Below are 18,347 nucleotides of genomic sequence, written 5' to 3'. Positions count from 1 at the left end.
CAATAACAGTGTGGTTCAGCTCAGCCTCCTCCTGTTTAAAGGCTAGTGAATTGTGTGCACCGCAGAAAAGCTGAGTGAACAGCAGTCGCTCTCAATTCATAAACCGCATGACATCAGGGCCAAGCGAGTTGAAAAAAAAATCACCATGCACTCCATTTATCCAAGGATCTATCTGTTTCACAAGCTCTCCTCAGGTAAACAGTACCTTTATCAGAGCCAGGACAACAATGGATGCTGTGAGTTATGGATTTTTAACAAGCTATGTATACACTATATGGCTAAACATATGTGAACACCTGACTATCACACCCACAGGTGCCCATCTAAAACCATCAATATTAAAATTTTGCTTTTATAATGGCCTCCACTCTTCTGTGAATGGCCTCTATGCTTCTCAACTTCTCGGAGTGTAGATGTAAAGATTTGTTCCCAATTAGCCACAAGATTATTAGTGTAGTTATGTGAGGAGGCCTGGGGTACAGTCGGCATTTAAATCCATCCCAAAGGTGTTCAATAAGGTTTAGGTCAGGACTTGGGCTCCAAATCTTCCATGTCAACCTTTACAAGTCATGTTTTTTGGAGCTAGCTTTGTGCACAGGGGCACTGTCACAATAAACTTGTTTGGGCCTGTTTGTTTTACTGAAATTCATTCAAATGTGTATGCTGTAGCAAAAGTTTGTGGAAGAACCTCATATGGGAAGGAGGATCATACGGTGCATTACGTGTATATATTGTTTTTGCTGTATTGTATGTTGACTTTGTGTTTGTTTTATACTCATTGGCTATTGCAGTGTGTTTAATTTCTTCTATTTGTAGGTCTTAAGGGCAGTACATTCACATATTATATATTTCCAAACAAAATTTATGTTTAGAATAAAGTAATTATGGAGTGGATGCCAGTCTATTGTACTACATTTCTACCTAGATGCAGTTTATCTGCAAACATACATACATACACCTTGTACATGTGGAAAACAGGAAGCTCCACCCAGACAGTGACTGGAGCACAGGACCAAATCCCACCCCCTAGAAACACTTTATGTCAGCTTCTTTTAAAAATTACACTGTAATCTACAGTAGTATATCTAATTAACTCAATAATGCATAGAATTCATTACAATTTAGGTTCAAGTTTAATCTTTTTATTTGAAAGAAGTGAAATTGACCAGTGTTTAACATTTCCAAGACAGAATGTTTAACAAAAGCAGTGATGGATGAAGTAGACTATTATTGTGCTTGAGTAAAAGTATATATCACCAACATAAATATGACTCCAGTAAAAATTAAACTATTCTTTTTACTACTTGAGTAAAAGCATAAATCTTCTCGTTTTTTAATAGGCTTTAGTAGTTCTTATTAATAAGAACGTCTCGAAATGCTTTGGGAACGCGCCTGAGTGTTCACGCTCTGAAATAATGTGTGTAATCAGTCAAAAATTGGACGCTGGCCGTCACCGGTGAGGTGACGTCACGACCAGGAGTATAAAGCGCATATGAGAGAGGACAGCGGCAGCTTCTGTTGTTCAGAAAGCGCTCTGTGTGTTGTGTTGTCTGTCAGATTGTTTGTCAAAAAAAAACTAATAAAAAAAAATAAAAAGGGAGATCTATGTATTTCCAGGGAGCGGAGCACCCTGGTCGGTGGTCGGAGCATGCTGGTCGGTTCTCGAGAGATCCAGCTGCATGTCAATGACTTCGCTCCGCTCCCGAGCGGCTTTCTCCGAGGAGAGAGCTCGCGTCTCGGGTTCTGCCCCGCTCTCGCTGAGGCGGAGCGGTGCGGCAGTTCCTGGGTTTGCATGGACCTCGCAGAGGGTTTCGAGACGGGCATGTTACTTTCTCCAACCTCACCTTCTTGGTCCAGCACTCGCTCGCAGGCTCGAAGCAAGCCTTTCGGCGGATTCTTCCTCCTGCAACGAGAGCATTAGCTCCGCCTCTCTTTCGTTAAGGAGGAGGGGGGGGGGCGCTTTGCGAGCTAGGCCCATAGAGCTATGGAGTTGGGGGCGGGGCTATGTGGGATGCGGCTGTGCACATTCTGCGCATTTCTCGGCTCAGATTCTCTGCACATTCTCTGCATGATCTGCGCATATTGCGCCGCGTTCATTGTGCCGCGCGCATTCTGCTTGCATTTTCTGTGCGATCGCTCCACTCCCGGAGAGCACTCCTGAGTGGGGTTCTCTTACTCCTCGTAGCAAAATGTAATATATAATAATTAATAATAATACATTTTTATATATTTGTATGTATATTTATATATGTAAGCCCTGGCCAAGCTACATAAATTGGCCACCTCATGAGCAGAAAAGTCCCTCCAGCCAGCTGGACGAGCACTTTTTCTGACACCAGGTCGCAACCTCCATGTCCGGATTTTCCCGTCCTTTCCAGACCTGTACACTAAAATGTCATGGTCATGGCCCCTTCGGCCCCTTTCGACATTGTATTAAAAAACAACCAAACAAAAACAAAAAAAAAAACATTATGGGGCGGGAAGTAAACAGGTACGCTTGCGAGCTATCTCTCTCCCGGGATCGCTTCCTCCCTCAAGACCCCGTCGGCAGGCACAGCCCCGCCCGCAGCCCTCCTCTCCCATCAGGAGGTGCAGAAATGCAGTGTCGCGACTCGCTCTCCCCTTGTGAGGGATCCTGCATGGCGCTCGCGGCGAGGCCAAGTGGGGTGACAGATCCTGACACAGACCTTTCTGGGGATCTGGCCGTGAAGGGGCGTGCCACACTGTTTTATCCGGTGCCTGACCTGTTCCGGCCCCCTTCAGAGACCTGGTCCATTAACCCTGCCACCCTCGGTGCTTAAGGGCACGGCCAGTTCCATCGAGCTCTATCCTTGGTCTCCACTCGGCATTGTTGTAGTCCCGGAGATCTCGCCTCGCCTAGAGCCGCCGTCTCAGGGTGCTCTCTTGGCTCTGGACCGGAGGCCAGTCTCAAAAGACTGGTACCCCTGAGGCGCTTTCTGGCAAGCTCTTCCAGATGTGTCCTGGTGGGTCCTGCGTACTGTAGAGCGAGGCTATTCGATTCAGTTCGGGTCTCCTCCGCCCCATTTTCACAGGGTTTTTTCACCCTGGTGGGAAGCCAGCAGGCTCTGGTCAGGAGGGGGCCATCGAGGTGGTCCCTCCATCAGAATGAGAGTCCAGGTTCTACGCCTGAGACTTCATAGTTCCCAAGATACACGGAGGGTTGCGTCCTATCTTAGATCTACGTCAGCTGACCCGCTCTCTCATGAGACTCAGGTTCAAGATGCTAACCCTCAAGCAGGTCGTGCTTCAAATCAGATCCGAGGACTGGTTTGTCACGGTGGGTCTAAAGGATGCGTACTTTCATGTATCCATCCTACCTTCTCGCAGGAAGTTCCTGAGGTTCGCTTTCGGGGCCGAAGCTTACCAATCCAGGTTCTTCCGTTTGGCCTTGCCCGTTCACCCCGTGAAGCTCAGTCTGAACTGTTGGCGGTCTGGCATTGAGGTGTCGTTCTCGTCCACATGAAGGCGTTGGGGTTTTCGGCTGAACGCCGGGAAGAGTGTGCTTTCTTCATTACAGAGAACCACCTATCTTGGTGTCATATGGGATTCAACTACTTTGTGTGCGCAGCTTTCCCCTGCCCACATTGTAGCCATCCTTACGGCCGTCAGGAAGGTCAGAGAAGGGCAGCCTCTCACTGTCACCCCTTCAGTGGTGGCTCAGGACCCACGGGTTCTCATGGAGGGGCAACCCCGTCCACACTATAAAGGTCACGCGGCGATGCCTACGTGCCTTAGATGTTTGGAGAGATCCCCGGCTCCTATCTCCAGGCCCTGTGCTGGGAGTCCCGGTCATCGCTTAATGCTAACGACGGATGCGTCCCTCACGGGGTGGGAAACGATCATGAGTGGTCGCTCCGCTAGAGGTCTGTGGGAGGGGCCCCATCTGCGCTGGCACATCAATTGCCTAGAGATGCTGGCCATGCTTCTAGCACTGAAGCATTTCCTCTCGGACCACAGAGGTCACCACGGGTTGGTCTGTACGAACAATACTGCTGTGGTCCCCTACATCAACCACCTAGGAGGTCTGCGTTCGCGCCCCCTGTGCAGGCTGGTGCACCAGATCCTCCTTTGGGCCCAGGGGAAGCTCCTCTCATTGAGGGTGGTTTACATCCAAGGGCTGGTTGAACGAGGCAGAAGACACCCTGTCGAGGTGGGTGTCCTAGCTGGGGTGCCATATTTCACCCCCGCCCAGAGCTGTGGAGGATGTGGCCCCTGAGGGGGCACAGCTCCGAGGTTCTGGTCTCTCCTCCGAAGTGGTGAAGACCATTCTCCACTCCAGAGCTCCCTCCACAGGGAGGTCATATGCCACCAGGTGGCAGCTGTTCTGTTCGTGGTGTGAGCACCACCAGCTGGATCCAGTCCACTGGCCGGTTGGTTCAGTGCTGGAATTCCTCCAGGGACAGTTCGCCAGGTGTTGGCTCTGTCCACCCTAAAAGTCTACACGTCTGACATTTCGGTCTATCATGCCCCCGTGGCCGGGGTCATCTCTGGGCGAGACCCGATGGTAACGCATTTTCTCCACGGCACCCGGAGGCTGAGGCCCCCGGTGCAACCTAGAGTGCCTGGGTGGGACCTGGCCGTCGTTTTGGGGGCTTTTTCTGAACCCCCCTTTGAGCCTTAGCTGAGGCCTCTTGGATGCACCTTTCAATCAAAACCTCGTTCTTGTTGGCCATCTGCTCTATCAAAAGGGTAGGGGACCTGCAGGCACTCTCTGTGGCCCCCCTCCTTCCTGGACTTTACCCCAGGTATGGCTGGTTCCTTCCTGTACCCCTGTACAGGAGGTTACATCCCCAAGGTGCCCTTGGTCGTCCACGACCCATAAGATTACAGGCATTCTATCCTCCTCCGTTCCAGGCCCCAGACCAGGAGAAACTGGACCAGCTTTGTCCGGTGCGCGCGCTGGACACCTATGTCCATGGGAAGGGCCATTGGAGAAGGACCTATCAGCTGCTCGTCTGCTACAGCCCTCCCAAGAGAGGCCTCCTTGCTGTTAAGCAGGCTCTGAGCAGGTGCATTGTTGATGCGATCACATCTTATGGGTCCTATGGTCTCCCCGCTCCATTCGGGGTCAGAGCTCTCTCCACCCGGAGTGTGGCTGCCTCAGAGTCTCGGTCCTCTGGAGTTTCCCCAAGACCTATGTAACGCTGCGGGTTGGTCCACCCCACTGACCTTTTGTGCGGTTCTATAACCTAGACCGCAGTGCCACTCGTGGCCCCTCAGTCCTTCTTTAGCTGTGGTGACAGACACACACTAGGCAGGGACTGGTCAGTCTGGCGTGATTGGACACTCGTTCCCAAAGCGTTTTGACGCAGCTCGAGTTCCTGAAAGGGAACATCTCTAGGTTACGTATGTAACCCTAGTTCCCTGAGGGAACGAGACGCTGCGTCTCTATGCCACACCTCCGGCGTCCCTGCAGCGCTTCCTTCTCCCTTGCAGAAGCTGCCGCTGTCCTCTCTCATATGCACTTTATACTCCTGGTCGTGACGTCACCTCATCGGTGACGGCCAGCGTCCAATTTTTGACTGATTACACACATTATTTCAGAGCGTGAACACTCAGGCGCGTTCCCAAAGCATTTCGATGCAGCGTCTCGTTCCCTCAGGGACCTAGGGTTACATACGTAACCTAGAGACGTTCCCTAAGTGTTCACACTCTGAAATAATGTGTGTAATCAGTCAAAAATTGGACGCTGGCCGTCACCGGTCGAGTGACGCCACGAACAGGAAGTATAAAATGCACATGGAGTGAGGCAAGCGCCCGCTTCTGTAAGGGAGAAGGAAGCACCGCAGTGACTTAGAGACGCAGCTTCTCGTTCCTTCGGGGAACTAGGGTTACATATGTAACCTACAAACGTTCCCTTTCAGGAACTCGAGCTGCGTCGAAACGCTTTGTGAAAGAGTGTCCAATCACGCCAGATTGACCAGTCCCTGACTAGTGTGTGCCAGTCTGTACAGGGAGCGTAAGCGCAGACCTCCTTGATGGTTGATGTAAGAAACCACCACGGTGTTGTCCGTATGGATCACTACGAGACCGGGTGGAGACCGAGGAAGATGGTCGCTGAAGCTGGCCGTGCCCTGAAGCACATTCAGTGGCAGGGTTAACAGACAAGGTCCCTGAGGGGGCCAGGGCAGGGCGGGCACCGAATACTGTGGTGCAACGTGCCCCATCACAGCCGGATCCCCAGAACGTCCTATGTCAAGACATATTCGCCGTAGCCCTTTTATTGAAGATGAAAGTCTTTCGATCTGTGCTACGCAGAATCCCTGACAGGGGGAGTGCAAGACGCAACGTTCCATTTCTGTACTTCCCGATAGGAGGTGGTGGGTTGGGGCTGCACCCGCCAAGCAGCCCCATGAGAGAGTCGTGGGAGGTATTGCTGAAATGCCGCCACCTGTTTCTTACTCCTGAAGAAGTAGGTGGGGCATCCAGCAGCACGGCCCTATCCCAGTCAGACATTTCCGAGAGAGTGAGCCAGAGGTGCCTCTTTGTTGAGATGAGGGCGGCCATGGATCGGCCAATGGTCCTAGCGGTCTCTTTAGTAGCTCTGAGGGCTAGGTCCGCTGTCCGGCGGAGCTTGTGAACTGGCTGCTCGGGCCATCTCTACATCCAGTTGATGCAGCAGTTCAGCCTGATACGCCTTACAGGACCGCCATGGTGTGCAGGAATGCAGCTGCTTGACCTGCCGAGGCATAAGCGGCGATGTATTACGCAGGGTTTGGTGGGTAATGTTGGGGTCTTGAGGGAGAAGGCGATCCAGGGAGAGAGATAGCTCACAAGCGTCTCTTCAACCCGCAGCATCGCTCCATACCTGTGTACTTTCCGCCCCATGATGTGTATATACAACGTCGAAGGGGCTTAAGGGGCTTCGCCCATGACCGCGACCCGGTGTCAGAAAGCGTTCGTCCAGCTTACTGGACAGAGGGACTTTCTGCTCGTGAGCCAGATAAGTTATGTAGCTTGGCTACGGCGCAGGTCACAACAACAATTATTATTATTATAATTATTTATTTTAATTTAGCATTTTATTTTTATTGCATTTATTTATTTTTTACCACAAGGAGTGAGAGCACCCCCCACTTCGAGGATTACTCTCTGGGAGTGAAGCGATTGCATAGAAATGATAGCAGAATATGCGCGGCACAATACGCTGCGCAATATGCGCAGATCATGCACAGAATGTGCAGAGAATCTGCACCAAAAGTGCGCAGAATGCGCACAGTCAGATCTCCCAGGAACCGATCTGGCTCCGCCGCTAACTTCATAGCTCCTTGAGCCTAGCTCAAAAAGCGTGCCTCCCTCCTCCTCAGAGGAAGAAAGGTGGAGCTAATGCTAATGGGGGAAGAAACTGGCAAAAGGCGTGCTTCCAAGCCTGTAAACGAGTGCAGGACCAAGCAGGTGAGGTTGGAGAAAGGGACAAGCCTGTCTCAAAACCCTCTGTGAAGTTTATTTGCGAGACTCGGGAACTGCCGACTGATTACACACATTATTTTAGAGCGTGAGTGACTCAGGCAGTGAGTGAGTGAGTGAGTGACTCAGGCAGTATTTGGACATAAGTTTGTGGTTCCTATTTAGTTCCTATTTGCTGTTATAATAACCTCCACTCTTTTGGGAAGATGTTCCACTCAATTTTAGAGTGTGCTTGTGCTAAAGGTTTGTGCTTATTTAACCACAAAAGTTAAGTAATGTCAGGTAGTAATGTATGGACTTTAGACAGTAATGTCAGGTGGGATTGAAAAAATTTCCCATAATGCTTTGCTTGCTACTCAACTCTATATGGAGGTGCATAGTACAGAACGCATTTGGTCAGATGATCTCCATGATATGAATCAACACATGAGGCCTCAATACCCTCAACACATGAGGCTGTTTTAAAAAGAAAGTGTAATTACGAAACAGAGAACGATCCGGCATTGTGTTGATGGTGGAACTCGAGCGGGCAGTAAAGCGAAAAAAGAAAATGAAGCCTTGTGGGAATAAATAGGTTATGGGAGCAGAGGAGGTATAATGATTAGTGATATTGATTGAGAAGGTTCAGTCTGTATGATGAAAACCACTCCAATCCTTCTCTTTAATGTTTTTTATAGCAAGGTACGCTGCGGTCTAAGAGAATGAGGGTTGCATAATGACTACAATCCACAAGCAGCAGTAATTCATTTAATGGTTGTAGAAAAAGTTGTTTTGTAAAAGTAGTTTTGAAAATGAAATTTACCAAAAGTAAAAATTTTACTTTATTAACGGAAAGACTCAGTTAATCAGTGAATCAGTTAAAAAATTATTATTTGTTTATTTATTGATAATAATAACTAATTTGTAAATGCATTATTGGGTCTTTAATGTAACCTTAATAAGGGTTTCAAAGGTCAAAATCCAAATGCAACTATTATAACCACATTCCATATGTGAATAAGAAGAAGGGATCCTGAGATGATTTTTATAAGAAGCTATAGGCACATGAACATATTATTCTATAAGCCGCAGGTGTCTACACTGAAACTAATTAACTTTACACAGGCTTTAATGAAAGACAGTGTCTGTTGCACGGTGTAACGGGTGAAATATATTGTGGCTCCTTTAAGAGCAGAGCGGCATTTTGGGAATAGCCTTTTTCCAGTATTACTGCATGTGTGCAAGACTGAGGAATATGTCCTTATTTTTTTCTAATGTTCATTTCTAAGTTTCTTTGACTGAACCGTAACGCTGTTGTCAAGAATAATAAAAAAAGCACGAGTTTTGGAAACCTGTCTGTGCTTATATGATTTCTGTTGCAACTGGAGTTAGCGCGCTATCCCATGACCCTGACTCAACGCGTTACAATGGCTTGATTCTAAACAGTAGCCTACCAAGAAAGTCATTGTTCACTGTCTTCCTCCTTCCTTTCACAACTTTTTCGTCATGCGTTTAAAAATCATCGGTGGAAGTTTTTTCTCCTGCAGCTCAGAACACAGGTGAAGTGCGTTTTTTCGTTTCCGTTCGGAAATTTCATTGGTCTAATGTTATGTCGCTCAATTCTTTGGCTTTAAGTTTGTGAAACCGGGAAAAACCCAGGAAAAATCCATAAATTACCCGCTTCATTGTTTAAGTCACGGGGTTCAAAACGTGGGAAAAAAGTAGCGGCTTATAGTCCGAAAAATACGGTACTATGGAGAAGCAATATGACAACTCATAAATTAAATGTTAAATAAGTAAATGAAACAACCCCCAACGATTCCAGACACACCCACACATCCCATCAGCTGGTCAGGAAGAATATTTTCTGAATATTAAATCTGATCCATAGTGTAAAAAAGACCCCTGGTTTAGCAGATAAGTTGGCATCAATGCAATTTGATTGTATTCTCAAAGTGTGGACCAAGCTACCGAAAGCTAGCTGAGAGAGTGGCTCTAGATACAGATTAGCACTGTTAACTTACTGAACAAAATTAAATATTTCATTTAAAGAAAAAGAAAAAAAAAAGGCCAAAATACATAAATATTACCTAGGTATGATCTAAGTGTTGTCTATTCTCAGAAATCAGAACACTGCTAACTGAAGAAATTGTTAGATTTAAGGGGTTAGTACACTGTAAATATAACAATGGCTAAGGGGCCTGTCTAAAGGGGCCTGTAAAGAAATGTAGCTAATTGTTGAAGATAATAGTTTGTCTAGAAGATAATCCCACATAGACTTAAAAGCATTTTAGGAAAAGCTGAGCCAGAAGTCTGGCGTGATCAATTGGAAGAAGTTTAATTGAAAGTTAGGAAGACTACGGTGTGTATTTTTGAATCTGTCATGACCATACAATAACCACAGACATGTCATAAGTCATAATCCACTGCTAGGTTGTGTTTACATGATTTTTAGGCACAATGCGTAGGTAAACAGCCTGACGGAAAGAAAAGTGTATTAAAATGGTATATTGGTGTGAAATGTAAAATTAAACTAGCGGTGCACCCCTAGTTGTGGATTATCCATACAATGGCTTTTTGCCAACAGTGATGAGTTAAAGCTGTCAGTGATGTTTGCAGTGCAAAACAATCTAAATGGTTACAAATCTTTATTTTCAGTAGTTATTTTCTTTGAACTGGTTGTTATAATTTTGCCGACTGTAAATCATAAATAGAGGTCAACTATTGTGCAATAAGATTGCATTTATTTTAATCGAATTCAATAAACATATATCAAAGCTAGTATGAGAGAGAGAGCCGATGTGTCCATGCCACGGCGCTGCTTATAATGAAGGTGTTGGTGTTAACTCCTTGACTGAGTGCCTTAGCCCACTTATCAAAATAACTATATTCATCATATCAGTTAACACAAAATTCCTTCATTTAGCTCAGTAAAGTCATTAGGAAAAGTTTCAATAGCTGTTTCACTCCATATGGAACTGGAACTGTATATTAGTTTATTCAATTAAACACTGAACAAACTGACCACAGACTAGCTAAACTTTTTCCAGCCAATCAGTATTAAGAGAGACCATGGGAGAATTGCCAGCTTGAAAATTCATAAAGTTTCTGTGGAGGGTTAAACTCACCATTTCATTTTGAAGTGAAATGATTCTAAGCAGTCTGCTACAATGGCTTAGGCCTACAAATGGCAAAAAGGTTTTGCACTCAAGTGTCCATCAGTGAACAGCTGATAACCTCACCAATGATGGAATGGTAATGAATGGACGTAAAAAATGTCACCCAGATGAGGATGGGTTCCCTTTTGACTCATTTTCCTCTCAGGGTTTCTTCCTCATACCATTTAAGTGAGGTTTTTTCTTGCTACTGCTGCCATGGATCATTTATTAGGGATTAATTAATTATGCCAGAATTTATATTCATTCGTTTATTCAAATCTGTAAATTGAATGAATGAAGTGAATAATTCACTGAATTAAATGAAATCATTTGTTTTAATCTTACGTATAGGCACAGATGCTCATCTTACTTTCTGTCAAGTGTTAATGACTGTGAGTCATGTTTCACTTTGACTTGCCAATTTTTGATCTAGTATAATTAAAAATGAACCAGTCCCAAGTGGTGTGAGTTGACCTTCGCTTAAAGACGAATTAGCACAGTTGTGGACAGTTTTATTCAATACTGAAAACCCAGAAAATATCCTGTTGCTTTTAAGTATTTACTGAGGTTATGTAACAAATGTGACTCAGGGACAAGATTAGAGAACATATATAGGAGGTTTATTAAACAATATAGACAAAAGTATTCGGACACCTGATTTTTCCAGCCACATCTGGTTATCTGTTAAAACTGTTTACAAATTGGGAGGCACACAATTGTATATAATGTCTTTGGATGAGGTAGTATGTAATGTTCTCTTCACTAAAACTAGGAGACAAAAACCTGTTCCAGCATGACAATGACCCTGTGCACAAAGCCAGCTCCATGAAGATATTCTTTACATGGTTTGGAATGAAAGATCTTGTGGGGCCTGCTATAGAGCTCTGACCTAAACCCTATTGAACACCTTTGGGAAACACTAACTGCACCCCAGGCCTCCTCACATCACCTACCTTAGTACCTGGCTTTATGAACACTGCTGTATCTAAATGAGCACACATCTCCACAAGCACACTACAAAAGTCAAGGTTATCATAGCAGCAAATAGGGACTATATGTGGAATTTGATGTTCAAAAAGCACATACAGTACAAATCATATGGTCAGTTGTAAACAAACCTTTGTCCATAGTGTACACACTATCATATAAACCAATAATAAATGTCAAATAACAGGCCAGATTCAATTCCTAGGTATATCCCAGAGTCGGCAATGCTAACAGAGGGACACCAAGAAGTAGTCAGAACCAGGCCACGATCAAAACACCATGAACACAGACAAATCACCAAATCCAGTAATTCAATCAACAACAACAATAAATTTGGAGTGTGCATAAGTATTCACCCCCTCAATCTCTGCCCCAAAATCAATACTTAGCAGAGCCACCTAATTCTCTAAGACTATTTTTAAATTATATTTGTGCATTCAACCATTGGAACTGGGGCATTGGGAACTGCCCAGCTCATATAATTTAGATGGGCTGTGTTGGTATACAGCAATCTTCAAATCATACCAACAAGTGGTTTAAAGTCTGGGCTTTAAATGTTCTAAACCACTTTAGTCTATCTTTAGCAGCATGTTTAGGGAGCTAGGAAGGTGAGTTTCCATCCCAATTGAAGACTGAAACCTGAAGAATTGTAATGCATTAGCGTGATCCATTTTTTCTTTAATTTAGATCGGTTTTCCGCAAGGTGAAATATTACTCCAGTAAAAGTGCTTCTTTTAAACTTTCACTTGAGTAAAAGTACAAGAGTACAATATGCCCTCAATTGTTCTTAAGTATTCAAAGTACCATGATGTATGGTGGCTATTATGTTCCTATTATAATTTTTGTCACAAGACTTTTTGCCTAATCAACTCCGTTTATGTAATATTACTCTTCATTCTACAATCTATTAATAGAACAATATTAATATGTCAAACACTGATTAATATATATCAAAATTGTCATGAGCCCAAAACCTTCTTTTTAACTACTTCAAAAGAATCGTGAAAATAGGCCACGGGTGTTGTGGCAATTTAGAATTAGTTAAGAAGCAGAGAAATTTAGAAGCAGAGTTTCTTCGATCATTTATTCCTCTCAAAATGTTCTGCTTGCTGTTGAACTGACGTTGTACTGTATGTTTGTGCAAAGTAGAAGTGGCAATCACTCAAGTTCAAAACAAAGCATGTGCTCTAGCCTGATTGGAGACTTGCTGCAGGCTTCACCATGTAAGGTTTTTTCCACTCATAAATAAAAAGAAATGACTGATTTCGCAAAATGTACAGTAGTTAAGTAAAAAGTAAAATATTTACAAGTACAAATATGTGAAAAAGCTACTAAAGTACAGTAATGAATCACATTCAATTCTTTACTCTCCAAGAGTACATTGTATTATTTTTTGACTGTCTTTGTTTGATCTTTGTTTCATTCTGGCATGTTGAAAAGGCTGTTGTGTTGATCTTGGTTAATGCAGTGTCAAATTAACTGTATTTGGCTTTTCATTAACATGTGACTTGGTGTTGAGGACTAGTGCATCTTTGAGCCTACTTAACTACTATTAAAATCAGATCATCTAAGACTCAAGTCATATGGGAACTAGTGACTAGTGTAATGGAGTAAGTATTGGAGTAAGGTAATACATTCACTCAAGTATGATTTTCAGATACTCTATATACCTCTGGATATTCTACACAACTTTGTCTGTGACGTTATTCTTTTCTGTGTTGCAGATTAAGCTGCCTTTCAAATTAGGTTTATTTCATACTGACATTATGTGGCACAGTTGGACCTTTATGAGTCAATCAGGTGATTTCTGAAGTTAATTGGTTCGACCAGGATTTATTTAGGGGTTTGAAAGCTTCATTGATTTGGACTATTTCATTATGCCCATTAAATAATATCCCATTTAAATTACACACTATAATGCAAACAAATACTGTAGAAAAAAAAATACAATAGGGGCTAATAATTTTCTTGAAACAATCTACAACTGACAGAAAATTAGCAAGAAACAGATATACGTTCCACCCCTGATTACAAATAGCTGCATACTAAAGTTATAGGATTTCTAATGAATGAAAGTAGCAGCTAATATATATGTTTTTTTGCACTCACAGGAATGGGTGAAAAGAACTCAAAAGGAAACACAATGAAAAGAGGCATCATCTTTTATGCAGTCCATATAGCAGCATATATCTAAGGGTTAAATATGTTTAGCATCCCTGTGCCCCTTGTCAGATTTAGACGAGTGTGTTTATTTATGTAGAGTGTCATCTCATATGCTAACTGTTAATTAGGCAATTATCTAGAAGCCTTTTAACTAGCTACAAAACAGGCTTCATCATGAAGTCATGATGTTGTCCTTTTCTAGAAAGTGTTAATTCTCGAATTCATTATTCGGATGAATTCCATAGAGGACTCTCTAAAATAAAAAATTTAAACCAAAAAATTTAAAACATTCATGTCTACATTATTAAGACCATTTTCTGTTCAGTAAATAACAGAGCTGAAGGTCATGGTTTCCAGCTAAATAAAACAACAACAAATATTTACTTTTACATACTTATTTCCATGGAGGCATACATGGCAATTTAAAAGGTGCTTTATTAGTAACAGCCCCCAGTCAAAAAAATAAGAAAAAATAAATAAAAATCAAGGCTAGCCGGTTATATAAACACACTTTAGGCTTAATCATCCATCCAGTGTTTTTAATAAAATAATTTCATATTTTAAATGAATAATTTAACTCCATTAATCAAAATACTAATTAAATCGAGTTTATGAAATATGACAAGCATAGACTGAAGAGCATTGTTCTCCATCCCCAAGCCATTTTCCCATCCCTATATATATATATATATATATATATATATATATATATATATATATATATATACAGTGAGGAAAATAAGTGTTTGAACACCCTGCTATTTTGCAAGTTCTCCCACTTACAAATCATGGAGGGGTCTAAAATTGTCATCGTAGGTGCATGTCCACTGTGAGAGACATAATCTAAAAGAAAAATCCAGAAATCACAATATATGATTTTTTAACTATTTATTTGTATGATACAGCTGCAAATAAGTATTTGAAAACCTGTCTATCAGCTAGAATTCTGCCCCTCAAAGACCTGTTAGTCTGCCTTTAAAATGTCCACCTCCACTACATTTATTATCCTAAATTAGATGCACCTGTTTGAGGTCGTTGGCTGCATAAAGGCACCTGTCCACCCCATACAATCAGTAAGAATCCAACTACTAACATGGCCAAGACCAAAGAGCTGTCCAAAGACACTAGAGACAAAATTGTACACCTCCACAAGGCTGGAAAGGGCTACGGGGAAATTGCCAAGCAGCTTGGTGAAAAAAGGTCCACTGTTGGAGCAATCATTAGAAAATGGAAGAAGCTAAACATGACTGTCAATCTCCCTCGGACTGGGGTTTCATGCAAGATCTCACCTCGTGGGGTCTCAATGACCCTAAGAAAGGTGAGAAATCAGCCCAGAACTACACGGGAGGAGCTGGTCAATGACCTGAAAAGAGCTGGGACCACCGTTTCCAAGGTTACTGTTGGTAATACACTAAGACGACATGGTTTGAAATCATGCATGGCACGGAAGGTTCCCCTGCTTAAACCAGCACATGTCCAGGCACGTCTTAAGTTTGTGGTCAGATGAGACCAAAATAGAACTTTTGGGTCATAATTCCACTAAACGTGTTTGGAGGAAGAAGAATGATGAGTACCATCCCAAGAACACCATCCCTACTGTAAAGCATGGGGGTGGTAGCATCATGCTTTGGGCGTGTTTTTCTGCACATGGGACAGGGCGACTGCACTGTATTAAGGAGAGGATGACCGGGGCCATGTATTGCGAGATTTTGGGGAACAACCTCCTTCCCTCAGTTAGAGTATTGAAGATGGGTCGAGGCTGGGTCTTCCAACATGACAATGACCCGAAGCACACAGCCAGGATAACCAAGGAGTGGCTCTGTAAGAAGCATATCAAGGTTCTGGCGTGGCCTAGCCAGTCTCCAGACCTAAACCCAATAGAGAATCTTTGGAGGGAGCTCAAACTCCGTGTTTCTCAGCGACAGGCCAGAAACCTGACTGATCTAGAGAAGATCTGTGTGGAGGAGTGGGCCAAAATCCCTCCTGCAGTGTGTGCAAACCTGGTGAAAAACTACAGGAAACGTTTTACCTCTGTAAATGCAAACAAAGGCTACTGTACCAAATATTAACATTGACTTTCTCAGGTGTTCAAATACTTATTTGCAGCTGTATCATACAAATAAATAGTTTAAAAATCATACATTGTGATTTCTGGATTTTTTTTTTTTAGATTATGTCTCTCACAGTGGACATGCACCTACGATGACAATTTCAGACCCCTCCATGATTTCTAAGTGGGAGAACTTGCAAAATAGCAGGGTGTTCAAATACTTATTCTCCTCACTGTATATATAGGGATGGGAAAATGGCTTGGGGATGGAGAAAAATGCTCTTCAGTCTATGCTTGTCATATTTCATAAACTCGATTTAATAAGTATTTTGATTAATATATATAATGTATAAATATTTAAATACAGTATTGAGTACAGTATACATAAATGCACTCTTTACATTTTAGCAACCATTATAGAAATAAAATTTGGATTTACTTTCGAGTAGTCAATGCGCACTTGTACAGCAGTACAGATTTACTGTCCTCTGAAAATAACTCAACAGACAGCCATTATCCAAATAGCTGGCAACAAAAGTGAGTACACCCTGAATGATAACAGCTGTACATTGCTGTAACCATGCAAAGTAACATGTCCTATTTATCATGTTAATGTTTTTGTCTGCTTGACAACTCCATACAAATTTGTGTGTCTTGTATTAGAGCAGTTGAAATTTACTGCATTGAATACAATTCTTTCATACTGACCACTGGATGTTCAACATGATACCTCATGGCAAAGAAAACTCTGAGCATTTGAGAAATAGAATTGTTACTCACACTCGGAACAGGCCTCGCAAGGGTCGATCAAAGGTGTTAAGTCCTCTTGCTCTGCGTGGTCTGATGAGACTGAGATAAACTTAGGAAAACATAGGTTCCAACATGTACTGTGATATTCTGCTCAATAGGGTTCAGGTCTGGAGACATATCTGGCCACTCCATCACCTTCACCGTCAGCTTCCTCAGCAAGGCAGATGTCTTCTTGGTGGTGTGTTTGGGGTCGTTATTATCTTGACAAGTACATGTTGGAATCCATGTTTCTTTCAATAAACAGTAGCTCCCCAGTACCAGCAGCACTCATGCAGCCCCGGACCTTGATGCTACCACCACCATGCTTGACTGTAGGCAAGACACAATTTTCTTGGTTGTCCTCACCAGGGCATCGCCACACCATCTGAACCAAACAAGTTTATCTTAGTTTCATCAGACCACAGGACATGGTTCCAGTAATTCATGCTCTTGGACAGATTGTCTTCAGCAAACTTCTCATGAGCCAGCTTCAGAAGAGACTTCCTTCTGGGACGACGGCCATGCAAACCGACTTGTTGCAGTGTGCAGCGTATGGTCTGAGCACTTACAAGTGGCCCTTCCGCTTCTGCAACCTCTAAAGCAATGCTGACAACACTCAACTTCTTTGATAGACTCTTGCAAGGCCTGTTCCGAGTGTGGAGAGCAACTATTCGAATTCAAAAGAGTTCTTTGCCATAAGGTGCCATGTTGAACATCCAGGGGTCAGTATGAGAGAATTGCACACAAAGCAGCAAATCTTAACTGCTCTAATACAAGATACACAAACTTGTATGGCCCTGTTAAGCAGACAAAAACATGAACATGATGAATAGGTCATTAAATGGTTACAGCAACGTACAGCTGATATCACTTAGGGTGTACTTACTTTTGTTGCCAGGTATTTGGACAATAATGACTTTGTATAGAGTTATTATCAGAGGACAGTAAATCCGTACTGATATACAAGCTGCACATTGACAACTCTGAAATATATCCACATTTTATTTCTATAGTATTGTCCCTTGAGAAGATTTACTAAAATAAATTCCTAAAATGTGTGGGCTGCACTCACTTTTGTAAGATACTGTATTTATAAATATATATATATATAAATATATATATATATATATATATATATATATATATATATATATATATATATATATATATATATATATATATATATATATATATATAGGGAAGGGAAAATGGCTTGGTGATGGAGAAAAATGCTCTTTAGTCTATGCTTGTCATATTTCATAAACTCCATTTAATTACTATTTTGATTAGTGGACATGCACTGCATTAATGCAGGAAGTTACAGTAGTTGCCGTGTTGCTGTCTTCTGGCTATGTCTACACACACTAACCTCAGAAGAGAAGCTAATTGTGTTGGTTGCTGTGACAGCTGCATTTGGCAGTAATTGTGAGTGGTAGAGTGGTTTGCTAAGCCGATATGCACAGAGGGTGAGGGTTTTTCCCTCTCTGTCTTGTGTGCACACACACACACACACGCACAGCCGAGGAAATGCAAATGGATGTGCCCAGAGTTATGAGACTGATGATATGACCCATTTACACTGACTCATACTGTAATGTCACTGTATGCGTGTGTTGTGTACTCACAGGTCTCAGGACGTCAGTTGGGTGGTGTATGTGTGTTTGTGTGTGTGTGTGTGTGGTGTGTGTGCACATTTGAATCTGGCCTAACTTCAACATTGTATTATTATTATAGTGTGTATACATGCAAATTGATATGTTACTTGTGTGTGTGTGTGTGTGTGTGTGTGTGTG

At 42.9% G+C, this 18,347-nt stretch overlaps 1 protein-coding gene across 2 annotated transcripts in view; it reads right to left on the bottom strand.

Moving 5' to 3' along the window:
* The window catches only part of kcnn3 (potassium intermediate/small conductance calcium-activated channel, subfamily N, member 3), a 97,230-nt gene that overhangs the window by 36,218 nt on the left and 42,665 nt on the right, over positions 1-18,347 (bottom strand). The window lies entirely within an intron of this gene.

This window comes from Silurus aristotelis, assembly GCF_946808225.1.
Source record: "Silurus aristotelis genome assembly, chromosome: 1".
Classification (NCBI taxonomy): Eukaryota; Metazoa; Chordata; class Actinopteri; order Siluriformes; family Siluridae; genus Silurus; species Silurus aristotelis.
The sequence above is the reverse complement of the archived record's forward strand: the minus strand, read 5'-3'. Positions and strand labels throughout refer to the sequence as shown.